This window comes from Pristiophorus japonicus, chromosome 5, assembly GCF_044704955.1.
Source record: "Pristiophorus japonicus isolate sPriJap1 chromosome 5, sPriJap1.hap1, whole genome shotgun sequence".
NCBI lineage: Eukaryota > Metazoa > Chordata > Chondrichthyes > Pristiophoridae > Pristiophorus > Pristiophorus japonicus.
Genome location: NC_091981.1, coordinates 289,827,327 through 289,841,048, shown reverse-complemented (window position 1 = coordinate 289,841,048; position 13,722 = coordinate 289,827,327). Strand labels below are relative to the sequence as shown.

The following is a 13,722-nucleotide window of genomic DNA, read 5'->3' as shown; positions in this document are numbered from 1 at the left end:
AAAATTCTGAAGGACATTATAAATCTTCATTTGGAAATATATGGATTAATCAAGGACAGCATGGATTTGTTAAGGAAAAGTCATGTCTGACTAACTTGATTGAATTTTTGAGGAAGTAACGAGGGTTGATGAGGGCAGTGCGTTTGATGTGTAGTGTATATGGATTTTAGCAAAGCTTTTGATAAGGTTCCACATGGCAGACTGGTCACAAAAGTAAAAGCCCATGGGATCCAAGGGAAAGTGGCAAGTTGGATCCAAAATTGGCTCAGAGGCAGGAAGCTAAGGGTAATGGTTGATGGGTGCTTTTGTGACTGGAAGGCTGTATCCAGTGGGGTTCCACAGGGCTCAGTACTCGGTCCCTTTTATTTGTAGTATATATCAATGATTTAGACTTAAATATAGTGAGTATGATTAAGAAGTTTGCAGATGATACTAAAATCAGCTGTGTGGTTGATAATGAAAAGATAAGCTGTAGACGGCATGTAGATATCAATGAACTGGTCAGGTGGGCAAATGTAATTCAATCCAGAGAAGTGTGAGGTAATGCATTTGGGGAAAGCTAACAAGGAAAGGCAATAAACAATAAATGATAGGATACTGAGAAGTGTTGAGGAACAGAGGGACCTTGGATTGCATGTCCACAGATCCCTGAAAGTAGCAGGCCAGATAGATAAGGTGGTTAAGAAGCCATATGGAATACTTGACTTTATTCGCCGAGCCACAGAATACAAGAGCAGGGAAGTTATGCTTGAACTGTATAAAACACTAGTTAGGCCACAGCTGGAGTATTGCGTGCAGTTCTGGTCACCACATTACAGGAAAGATGTGATTGCACTAGAAAGGGTGCAGAAGAGATTTACGAGGATGTTGCCTGGACTGGAGAATTTTAGCTATGAGGAAAGATTGGATAGGCTGGGTTTGTTTTCTTTGGAATAGAGGAGGCTGAGGGGAGACCTCATTGAGGTATAAAATTATGAGGAGCCTCGACAGAGTGGATAGGAAGAACTTATTTCCTGTGGCAAATGAGTCAACAACCAGGAGGTATATATTTAAAGTAATTAGTAAGAGGTTTTGAGGGGAAATAACTTTGCCCAGAGGGTGGTGGGGGTCTGGAACTCACTGCCTGAAAGGGTGGTAGAGGCAGAAACCCTCACCACATTTAACAAGTACTTGGATGTGCACCTGAAGTGCCGTAACTTACAGGGCTTCGGACCAAGAGCTGGAAAATGGGATTAGGCTGGATAGCTCTTGTTGGACGGCACATGATGGGCCGAAATGGCCTCCTTCCCTGCTGTAAATTTCTATGATTCTATGATTTATGCAATAAGAGTATCGAAATATAGCTTTATAAAATAAATAAACAAGATCACGACAACTTGCATTTATATAGCACCTTTAGTATAGTAAAACATCTCTGGGGGGCTTCATAGAAGCACAATCAGACAAAAATTGACACCAAACTAAACGAGCATACAGTAGGAGCTGAATGAAACGTTGCTCAAAGAGGAAGGGATGGAAGCTACAGAGACGGAGAGGTGTAGGGAGGGAATTCCAGAGGTTAGGTCCTCAGCAGCCGAAGGCACTGCCGCCAATGGTGGAGCGAGGAAAACCAGGGATGCTCAAGAGGCCAGAATTGGAGGAGCGCAGAGATCTCGGAGGGTTGCAGGGCTGGTGGAGGTTACAGACATAGGGAGGGGGGAGGCCATGTCGGGATTTGAAACTGAGGATAAGAATTTTTAATTTGAGGCATTGCCGGACCGGGAGTCAATGTAGATCAGCGAGCACAGGAGTGATGGGTGAGTGGGACTCAATGCGAGTCAGGATACGGGCAGCAGAGATTTGGAGGAGCTGAGGTTTATGGAGGGAGGAGCTGTACCAGTAGGTTGTGCTACAAATCTAATGTTACATGACAGATCTTCACACAGCCTTCAGTGAGACTGGACCCCAGGGATCAAAACAATGTATAAAAAAGTGCAGTGTTGTGAATCAAACATTTCTGAAATTAAATGTGAGTATAGAAATTCCATTTAGGTGTCAGCCGTGGCTCAGTGGCAGCTCTATCCTCTCTGAGTCACAACACTCTAGGTTCAAGTCTCGATCAAGAGATTTGAGCACAAAATCTTAAGCTGACTCTTCAGTGCGGTACTGAGGGAGTGCTGCACTGTCGGAGGTGCCGTCTTTCAGATGAGACGATCAACCGAGGCCCCGTCTGCTCTCGCGGGTGGCTGATAAAGATCCCACTGCTCAATCAAAAGGGAGCTCTCCCTTGTATCATGGCCAACATTTGTCTTACAATCAACATGTAAATAGATTATCTGGTCATTTATTTCATTGTTGTTTGTGGGAGCATTCTTTGCTGCCGCTGTTCCTACATTACAACAGTGACTACAAATCAAAGGTACTTCATTGGCTGGAAAGCGCTTTGGGACATCCTGAGGCCATGAACAGGGCCGTATAAATAGAAAACATAGAAATTTACAGCGCAGAAGGAAGCCATTCCGGCCCATCGTGTCCAAGCCGGCCGACAAAGAGCCACACGGCCCTCGGTCAGCAGCCCTGAAGGTTACATATAAACCTATCAACAATGGCGGAAAGGCAAAGAGCACCCAGCCCAACCAGTCCGCCTCATACAACTGCGACACCCCTTATACTGAAACATTATACACTCCACCCCAACCGGAGCCATGTGATCTCCTGGGAGAGGCAAAAAACAGATAAAAACCTAGGCCAATTGGGGAAAATAAATCTGGGAAAATTCCTCTCCAACCCATCCAGGCGATCGAACCTAGTCCAGGAGATCACCCTGGCCGTATTCTATTCCCTGCAGTACTTACCATTATATCTGCACCGTCCAACAAAAGGTCATCCAGTCTAATCCCAATTACCAGCTCTAGGTCAGTAACTCTGCAGGTTACTGCACTTTAAGTGCCCATCCAACCATCTCTTAAAAGTGGTGAGGGTTTCTGCATCCACCACTCTTCCAGGCAGCGAGTTCCAGATCCCCACAACCCTCTGCGTAAAGAAGCCCCCCCTCAAATCCCCTCTAAATCTTCCACAAACCACCTTAAAACTATGCCCCCTCGTAATAGACCCCTCCACCAATGGAAATAGGCCCTTACTATCCACTATGCCCAGGCCCCTCAATATTTTGTACACCTCGATGAGGTCTCCTCTCAACCTCCTCTGTTCCAATGAGAACAAACCCAGCCTATCCAATCTGTCCTCATAACTAAGATTCTCCATTCCAGGCAGCATCCTAGTAAATCTCCTCTGCACCCTCTCTAGTGCAATCACGTCCTTCCTATAATACGGCGACCAGAACTGCACGCAGTACTCCAGTTGTGGCCTAACCAAAGAATTATACAATTTAAGCATAACCTCCCTGCTCTTATATTCTTTGCCTCAGCCAGTAAAGGCAAGCCTTCTGAACCACTTTATCCACCTGGCCTGCTACTTTCAGGGATCTGTGGACAAGCACTCCAAGGTCCCTTTGTTCATCTACACTATTAAGTGACCTACCGCTTAATGTGTATACCCTTTCCTTATTAGCCCTCCCAAAGTGCATCACCTCACACTTCTCTGAATTAAATTCCATTTGCCACTGCTCTGCCCACCTGACCAGTAGATTGATATCCTTCTGCAGTCCATGACTTTCCTCTTCATTATCAACCAGACAGTCCATTTTAGTGTCATCTGCAAACTTCTTAATCATACTCCATTTGGAAGGATCATGGCCTGCATGTCGTCGTGGATGTTGCCAAACTTTTGGGGCCATTCGAAATGGAGGAGGAAGCTCCATAGCCCCTTGCGACCCTCAAATCTACCACCAAGCTCCTGGTCTACAGGGTTGTATAATATCCGCCCTCCTGTATGGCTCAGAGGCATGGACCATGTACAGTAGACACCTCAAGTCACTGGAGATATATCACCAACGATGTCTCCGCAAGATCCTACAAATCCCCTGGGAGGACAGGCGCACCAACATCAGGATGACTTGGACAGGTTAGGTGAGTGGACAAATGCATGGCAGATACAGTATAATGTGGATAAATGTGAGGTTATCCACTTTGGTGGCAAAAACACGAAGGCAGAATATTATCCGAATGGTGGCAGATTAGGAAAAGGGGAGGTGCAACGAGACCTGGGTGTCATGGTTCATCAGTCATTGAAAGTTGGCATGAAGGTACAGCAGGCGGTGTAGAAGGCAAATGGTATGTTGGCCTTCATAACTAGGGGATTTGAGTATAGGAGCAGGGAGGTCTTACTACAGTTGTACAGTGCCGTAGTGAGGCCTCACCTGGAATATTGTGTTCAGTTTTGATTTCCTAATCTGAGGAAGGACGTTCTTGCTATTGAGGGAGTGCAGCGAAGGTTCACCAGACTGATTCCCGGGATGGCAGGACTGACATATGAGGAGAGACTGGATCAACTGGGCCTGTATTCACTGGAGTTTAGAAGGATGAAAGGGGATCTCAAGAAACACACAAAATTCTGACGGGACTGGACAGGTTAGATACAGGAAGAATGTTCCCGATGTTGGGGAAGTCCAGAACCAGGGGACAGAGTCTAAGGATAAGGTTAGGTCATTTAGGACTGAGATGAGGAGAAATTTCTTTACTCAGAGAGTTGTTAACTTGTGGAATTCCTTACCGTAGAGAATGGCCTACTCCTGCACCTATTTTCTATGTTTCTATCAGCGTCCTCATCCAGGCTAACATGCCCAGCATTGAAGCACTGACCACACTCGATCAGCTCTGCTGGGCAGGCTACATAGTTCGCATGCTATTCACGAGACTCCCAAAGCAAGTGCTCTATGCGGAGCTCCTTCACGGCATCACAAGCCAAAGGTTGGCAGCGGAAACGCTACAAGGACACCCTAAAAGCCTCCCTGATAAAGTGCGACATCCCCACTGACACCTGGGAGTCCCTGGCCAAAGACTGCCCTAAGTGAAGGAAGTGCATCCGGGAGGGCGCTGAGCACCTCGAGTCTCGTCGCCGAGAGCATTCAGAAATCAACCGCAGGCAGCGGAAAGAAAGAGCGGCAAACCAGTCCCACCCTCCCTTACCCTCAACGACTGTCTGTCCCACCTGTGACAGAGTCTGTGGCTCTCGTATTGGACTGTTCAGCTACCAAAGAACTCACTTCAGGAGTGGAAGCAAGTCTTCCTCGTTTCCGAGGGACTGCCTATGATGATGAATCATACTCCCTATATTCAAATCTAAATCGTTGATATATACCACAAAAAGCAAGGGACCCAGTACTGAGCCCTGCAGAACCCCACTGGAAACATCCTTCCAGTCACAAAAACATCCATCAATCATTACCATTTGCTTCCTACCTCAAAGCCAATTTTGGATCCAACTTGCCACTTTGCCCTGGATCCCATGGGCTTTAACCTTCATGAACAGCCTACCATGTGGGACCTTATCAAAAGGTTTTCTAAAGTCCATATACACTACATTGTACGCACTGCCCTCATCGACCCTCCTGGTTACCTTCTCAAAAAATTTCAATCAGGTTAGTCAAACACGATCTTCCCTTAACAAATCCATGCTAACTGTCCCTAATTAATCCTTGCCTTTCCAAATGTAGATTTATGCTGTCCTTCATAATTTTTTCCAATAATTTTCCCACCACTGAGGTTAGGCGGACAGGCCTGTAATTACTCGGCCTATCCCTGTCTCCCTTCTTAAACAAGGGCATATTAGCAGTCCTCCAATCCTCCGGCACCACGCAAGTCTTTGGGGGTGAAATTGCTCCTGTTTGCGCCCCGTTAGCACGTCCCGGGAAATTGCCCCAGAGATTTGGAAAGCACGGTCCCGGTAGCACCGCGCCCCGCAGTTAGGGCCCCGGCCGGCACACAACCGCAGCCGACATCATCGCCGTGTGCGCCAGCCCCTTAACGTCCTGCGGGGAGGGGAAAGTGCCCCGCGGGTCACAAAGCTGGCGGATATCCGCTCCCGGGGCGCTGTTTAAAGGGCCCTGGGCCCTGGTCTTTGTTGGTTGGCCGACTCTCGGCCGAGCGTGGACCAGGGCCGCCATCGTGCAGTCCAACACTCCATCTTGGGTGCTGGGCTGTTGGCCCGGTCTCTCGCGGCCCTGGTTGGGGGCCACCAAAGGGCTGTGCAGAGTGCGTAGCGGCCCCTCCCCTTTAATGGAGCATCCGCCAGGCGCTGGCCTCAGTGCCGCACTAACGCCTCCGGGGGCACCAGAGACAGCGTCCGCTTCCTTTGAGAGGCGGAAGGCCCAATTCCGCATCATGGGTGGGACCTCCGGGACGGGCGATAAAAGTCCTGGCCCCGGAAGGTTCCAGGCCCCAATCGGGGCGAGAGGCAATTTCGCCCCTTTTATAGAAACATAGGAAATAGGAGCAGGAGTAGGCCATTCGGCCCTTCGAGCCTGCACCACCATTCAATATGATCATGGCTGATCATTTTTGCAACTTCAGTACCCCATTCCTGCTTTCTCTCCATACCACTTGATCCCTTTAGCCGCAAGGGCCTCATCTAACTCCCTTTTGACTGGTCTCAACAACTTTCTGTGGTAGAGAATTCCACAGGTTCACAATTCTTTGAGTGAAGAAGTTTCTCCTCATCTCAGTCCTAAATGGCTTACCCCTTATCCTTAGACTGTGACCCCTGGTTCTGGACTTCCCCAACATCGGGAACATTCTTCCTGCATCTAACCTGTCCAATCCCGTCAGAATTTGATATGTTTCTATGAGATCCCCTCTCATTCTTCTAAATTCCAGTGAATATAAGCCTAGTCGATCTTCATATGTCAGTCCTGTCATCCCGGGAATCAGTCTGGTCAACCTTCGCTGCATTCCCTCAATAGCAAGAATGTCCTTCCTCAGATTAGGAGACCAAAACTGTACACAATATTCAAGGTGTGGCCTCACCAAGGCCCTGTACAACTGCAGTAAGACTCCCTGCTCCTATATTCAAATCCTCTTGCTATGAAGGCCAACATGCCATTTGCCTTCGAGCAACTGTCCCACTGTCTGTCTCAAAAAGCACTTGTTCGATACAACAGATCAACCACAAGAGGACACCAGAGCGCCACCAATCAGAAGTGCCCTGTCTCAGGATCAAAGACTGAAGTCAGTGCTAAAGTTGTAGAATAATGGTCATCTGAATAATACATAAATGGATAGAATGGCAGCAATGGCAGTGAGCAAGTCCTCCTCGAATAGCAGCAATGAATAAAGTTGTTTGATTGACAAAGGGGCAACTGACTACAAGCATCTCGGGACCTTAGTGATCCTACTTCGATACTGCGGATGTGAAAAAAGCTGGAAACATTCAACAGATCAGGCAGCAACAGTGGAGCGAGAGAGAGAGAGAGACAGAGTTAATATTTCACGACCTTTTGTATCGTTGGCCCTGTTCCGTCCTCCCCTCTTCTTGAGGGGACCGTTCAACCGTCAGCAGCCGACTGGTCCCTCTTCAAACCGACCGCTCATTGTGTGTCTGAAAGACTTGCATTAATATAGCACCTTTCATGACCACCGGATGGCTCAAAGCATTTTACAGTCAATGAAGTAATTTTGGAGTGTAGTCACTGTTGTAATGTCTGGGGGGGTGGGGGAAGGGGATGTGCAGGGCGGGGGTGGGGGGGAGATTGAGGGTGGGGAAGGGGGCTTCAAGGGTGGGGTTTTTTGAGAGGGGAGGTTCGAGGGTGGGGGAGGGGGTGTCGACATTGGGTTTCGAGGGTGGGGTTTGGAAGAGAGGTTTGAGGGTGGGGGGGGGGTTTGAGGCTGGTGGAGGGAGGGTCGACGGTGGGTTTCGAGGGTGGGAATCAACCTAGTGAACCTTCTCTGAACAGTCTCCAATGCAAGTATATCCTTCCTTAAATACAGAGACCAAAACTGAACGCAGTACTCCAGGTGTGGCCTCACCAATACCCTGTACAGTTGTAGCAGGACTTCTCTGCTTTTATATTCTATCCCCCTTGCAATAAAGGCCAACATTCCATTTGCCTTCCTGATTACTTGCTGTACCTGCAAACTAACTTTTTGTGTTTCATGTACAAGGACCCATTTAAATAATAATTTGCTTTTTTATTCTTCCTACCAAAATGGATAACCTCACATTATACTCCATCTGCCCAATTTGTACCCACTTACATAGACTATCTATATCCGTTTGCAGACTCTTTGCGTCCTCCTCACAGCTTGCTTTCCCACCTATCTTTGTATCATCAGCAAACTTGGCTACATTACACTTGGTCCCTTCATCCAAGTCATTAATATAGATTGTAAATAGTTGAAGACACAGCACCGATCTCTGCAGCACCCCACTAGTTTGCCAACCGGAAAATGATCCATTTATGCCAATTTTCTGTTTTCTGTTAGTTAGCCAATCCTCTATCCATGCTAATATATTACCCACAACCCCATGAACTTTTATCTTGTGCAGTAACATTTTGTGTGGCACCTTATCGAATGCTTTCTGGAAATCCAAATATACAACATCAACTGGTTCTCCTTTATCCACTCTGCTCATAACATCCTCAAAGAACTCCAGCAAATTTGTCAAACATGATTTCCTTTTCATAAAACCATGCTGACTTTGCTTGATTGAATTATGCTTTTCCAAATGTCCTGCTACTGCTTCCTTAATAATGGACTCCAACATTTTCCCAACGACAGATGTTAGGTAAACTGGTCTATAGTTTCCTGCTTTTTGTCTGCCTCCTTTTTTAAATAGGGGCGTTACATTTGCGGTTTTCCAATCCGCTGGGACCGCCCCAGAATCCAGGGAATTTTGGTAGATTACAACCAATGCCTCACTATCTGTAGCCACTTCTTTTAAGACCCGAGGATGTAAGCCATCAGGTCCAGGGGACTTGTCCGCCTTTAGTCCCATTATTTTACCGAGTAATACTTCTTTAGTGATAGTGATTGTATTAAGTTCCTCCCTCCCTATAGCCCCTTGATTATCCACTATTGGGATGTTTCTAGTGTCTTCTGCCGTGAATACAAAATATTTGTTCAACATCTCTGCCATTTCCCTGTTCTCCATTATTAATTCCCCAGTCCTATCCTCTAGGGGACCAACATTTACTTTAGCCACTCTTTTCCTTTTTATGTAACTGTAGAAGCTCTTACTATCTGTTTTTATATTTCGTGCTAGTTTACTTTCATAATCTATCTTCCCTGACTTTATCATTTTTTTAGTCGTTCTTTGCTGGCTTTTAAAAGTTTCCCAATCCTCTGGCCTCCCATTAGTCTTGGCCACATTGTATGCCTTTGTTTTCAATTTGATACCATTCCTTATTTCCTTAGTTAGCCACGATAGTTATCCCTTCTCTTAGACTTTCCTTCTCATTGGGATATATTTTTGTTGCGAGTTCTGAAATATCTCCTTATCAACTGTCCCATACTTTAATCTATTTTCCAAGTCCACTTTAGCCAAATCTGCCCTCATACCTTTGTAGTCTCCTTTATTTAAGCTTAAGATACTGGTTTGGGATGCAATTTTCTCACCCTGCAACTGAATTTGAAATTCAACCATGTTATGGTCATTCATTCCTAGAGGATCCTTTACTATGAGATCATTTATTAATCCTGTCTCATTGCACAGTACCAGATCTAAGATAGCCTGCTCCCTGGTTGGTTCCGCAACGTACCGTCCTAGGAAACCATCCCGGATACACTCTATGAACTCTTTCTCAAGGATACCCTGGCCAATTTGCTTTGTCCAATCAATATGAAGGTTAAAATTGCCCATGATTATTGCCGTTCCTTTTTTTACAAGCCTCCATTATTTTTTTATTTATACTCCGTCCAACAGTGTAGCTACTGTTAGGGGGCCTATAGACTACACCCATCAACAACTTTATTCCCCTTATTATTCCTTATCTCCATCCAAACTGATTCAACATCTTGATCTTCTCAGCCAATATCATTTCTAACTAATGCATTGATCTCATCCTTTATTAAAAGTGCTATCCTAATGCTATCCTAATATTGATTGGGACAAATATAGTGTGAAGGGTATAGAGGGTGCACAATTCCTAAAATGCATTCAAGGGAACTTTTTAGTCAGTCTGTAACAAGCCCAACACGGGAGGTGGCGGTTTTGGATTTAGTTTTGGGGAATGAAGCTGGGCAGGTGGAAGGGGTATCAGTAGGAGAGCACTTGGTGCTAGTGATCATAGTTCAGTCAGATTCAAGGTAGTTATGGATAAGGACAAGGATAGACCAGGAATAAAAGCCCCAAATGGGGGAAAAGCTAACTTTGCTAAGTTGAGAAGTGATTTGGCCATAGTGGGCTGGAAACAGCTACTTGTGGGTAAATCAGTGTCGGAACAGTGGGAGGCATTCAAGGAGGAGATCTAGAGGGCTCAGGCCAAACATATGCCCTTAAAGAAAAAGGGTGGGAATAACAATCCTGGAGCCCCCTGGATGTCTAGGGACTTACAGGGGAGGATAAAAAAAAGGGAAGCTTATGTCATATACCAACGGCTAAATACTGTAGAATCTCTGGAGGAATATAGAAAATTCAGAGGTAAAATTAAAAAGAATATTAGGACTGCTAAGAGAGAACACGAGAAATTCTTGGCAAGTAAAATCAAGGGAAACCCAAAGATGTTCTATTAAGAGCAAGAGGATAACTAAAGAAAGGGTAGGGCCTATCAGAGACCATGAGGGTAATCTGTGTGTGGAAGCGGAAGATGTTGGTATGGTTCTTAATGAATACTTTGCGTCTGTTTTCACAAAGGAAAGGGGCAATGCAGATAAGATACTGCTATCAAGGAGGGGTGTGAAATTCCGGATGAAATAAACATAGTGAGAGAGGAGATATTAAAGTATTTCGCAACTTTGAAAGTGGATAAGTCCCCAGGCCCGGATGAAATGCATCCCAAGCTGTTGAGCAAAGCAAAAGAGGAAATAGCAGAGGCCTTGACCATCATTTTCCAGTCCTATTTAGATTCAGGCATGGTGCCGAAGGACTGCTAATGTGGTACCCTTGTTTAAGAAGGGACAAAAGAATAGGCCGAGTAATTACAGGCCTGTCAGCCTAATCTTAGTGGTGGGAAAATTATTGGAAAAAATCCTGAAGGACAGGATAAATCTACATTTAGAAAGACAAGGATTAATCAGGGACAGTCAGCATGGATTTGTTAAGGGAAAATCGTGTTTGACTAACCTAAATCAATTTTTCGGGAAGGTAACCAGGAGGGTCGATGAGGGCAGTGCGTATGATGTAGTGTATATGGACTTTAGCAAAGCTTTTGACAAGGTCCCACATGGCAGACTGGTCACGAAGGTAAAAGCCGATAGGATCCAGGGCAAAGTGGCAATTTGGATCCAAAATTGGCTTAGAGGTAGGAAGCAAAGAGTAATGGTTGATGGATGTCTTTGTGACTGGAAGGATGTTTCCAGTGGGGTTCCGCAGGGCTCAGTACTGGGTCCCTTGCTTTTTGTGCTATACATCAATGATCTATATTTGAATATAGTGGGTATGATGAAGAAGTTTGCAGATTGGCTGCATGGTTGATAATGAAGAGGAAAGTCATGGACTGCAAGAGGATATAAATCTACTGGTTGGGTGGGCAGAACAGGGGCAAATGGAATCTAATTCGGAAAAGTGTGAGATAATGCACTTGGAGAGGGTGGGGTGGTGGGTGCTAATAAGGAAAGGGTTTACACATTAAGCGGTAGGCCACTTAATAGTGTAGATGAACAAAGGGACCTTGGAGTGCTTGTCCACAGATCCCTGAAAGTAGGCGGCCAGGTGGATAAGGTGGTTAAGAAGGCATATGGAATGCTTGCCTTTATTGGCCGAGGCATTAAATACAAAAGCAGGGACGTTATTCTTAAATTGTATAATACTCTGGTTAGGCCATAGCTGGAGTACTGCGTGCAGTTCTAGTCGCCGTATTATAGGAAGGACGTGATTCTAGTGGAGAGGGTGCAGAGGAGATTTACAAGGATTCTGCCTGGAATGGAGAATCTTAGCTATGAGGACAGATTGGATAGGCTGGGTTTGTTGTCCTTGGAACAGAGGGGGCTGAGAGGGGACCTCATTGAGGTGTATACCGTTTTGAGGAGCCTGGATATAGTGGATAACAAGGGCCTATTTCCCTTGGTAGAAGGGTCAATTACAGAGGGGGCATAAGTTTAAGGTGGTTGGTGGAAGGTTTAGAGGGGATTTGAGGGGAAGCTTCTTCACGCAGAGGGTTGTAGGAATCTGGAACTCACTGCCTGGAAAGGTGGTAGAGGCAGAAACCCTCATCACATTTAAAAGGTTCTTGGATGGGCACTTGAAGGGTTCCGAACCTAGTGCTGATAAGTGGGATTGGACTGTAAAACCTCTTGTTGGCTGGTGCAGATACTCTGGTAAGTACTTCAGGGAATCTAACACGGCCAGGGTGATCTCCTGGACGAGTTTTGATCGCTTGGATGGGTCAGAGAGGAATTTTCCCAGATTTTTTCCCCCAATTGGCCTGGGTTTTTATCTGTTTTTTTGCCTCTCCCAGGAGTTCACATGGCTCCGGGTGGGATGGAGTGTAAAATGTTGCGATACATGGGGTATCGTAGTTGTGGGGGGCAGATTGGTTGGGCTGGGTGCTCTTTACCTGTCCGCCATTGTACATTGTTCATAGGTTCATATGTAACCTTCAGGGCTGCTGACCAAGGGCCGTGTGGTTCTTTGTCGGCCGGCGCGGACACGATGGGCTGAAATGGCCTCCTTCTGCGCTGTAAATTTCTATGTTTCTATGTTTACCCCACCTCCTTTTCCTTTCTGTTTGTGTTTCCGAATTGTCAAATTACCCCTGAATATTTAGTTCCCAGTCCTTGCAACCACGCCTCTGGCAGATCATACCCATTTGTATCAATTTGTGCCATCAACTCATTTATTTTGTTACAAATGCTATGTGCATTCAGATAAAGAGCTTTTAAATTTGTTTCTTTACTATTTTTTCCTGCTTTGACCCCACTTTCTGGGCCCAAGTTTCCACAAGAAAAAAACCGGGCGCCCCTCCGAGCTGGGCGCCCGATTTTCGCGCCTAAAAAAATCCTCGGTATTCTTCACCTACTTGCAGGTCCTCTGGCCCTGGGCGCAGCCAGGTCCCTGCGCTGAAAACAGTGCCGGGACCTCTGCACATGCGCTACAGTGGGCACGCAAGTGCAGTAGCTCCAGGCGCCGAACTGTGTGGGAGGGGCCCGAAGCACGCAGCCCCTAGCCCTGGCTGAATGGCCTCACTGGGGCTGCGTGCATAAGGCTCCTCCCACGGCCAGCTCCTGCTTCCCCCCCCTCCCCCGACCAGACCCGACACCCGCTCCCCGCTCCCCCCCCCCCCAACCAGACACCCGCTTCCTCCCCCACCGCCGATCAGACTCGACCCGACACCCGCTCCCCCCTGCCTCCAGACCAGACCCGACACCCGCTCCCCCTCACCCCCGCCGACCAGACCCACACCCGCTCCCGCCCCGACCCGAGACCCGCTCCCCCCCACCCCCCGCCCCGACCCGAGACCCGCTCCCTCCCCCCCCGCCGACCAGACCCGACACCCGCTTCCCCCCCACCCCCGCCCCGACCCGAGACCCGAGACCCGCTCCCTCCCCCCCCCCGACCCGACCCACGCTCCTGTTCCCGCTCCCCGCCACCCTCCCCCGACTGGACCCAACCCGACCCGCCCCCCCCCCCCCCCACTGGACCCGACTTCCGCTCACTCCCGGACTGGATCTGATCCGACCTGACCTCTCC

At 47.3% G+C, this 13,722-nt stretch overlaps 1 protein-coding gene across 1 annotated transcript in view; it reads left to right on the top strand.

Moving 5' to 3' along the window:
• The window catches only part of arhgap39 (Rho GTPase activating protein 39), a 618,982-nt gene that overhangs the window by 435 nt on the left and 604,825 nt on the right, over positions 1-13,722 (top strand). The gene's annotated exons all lie outside the window — the stretch shown is intronic.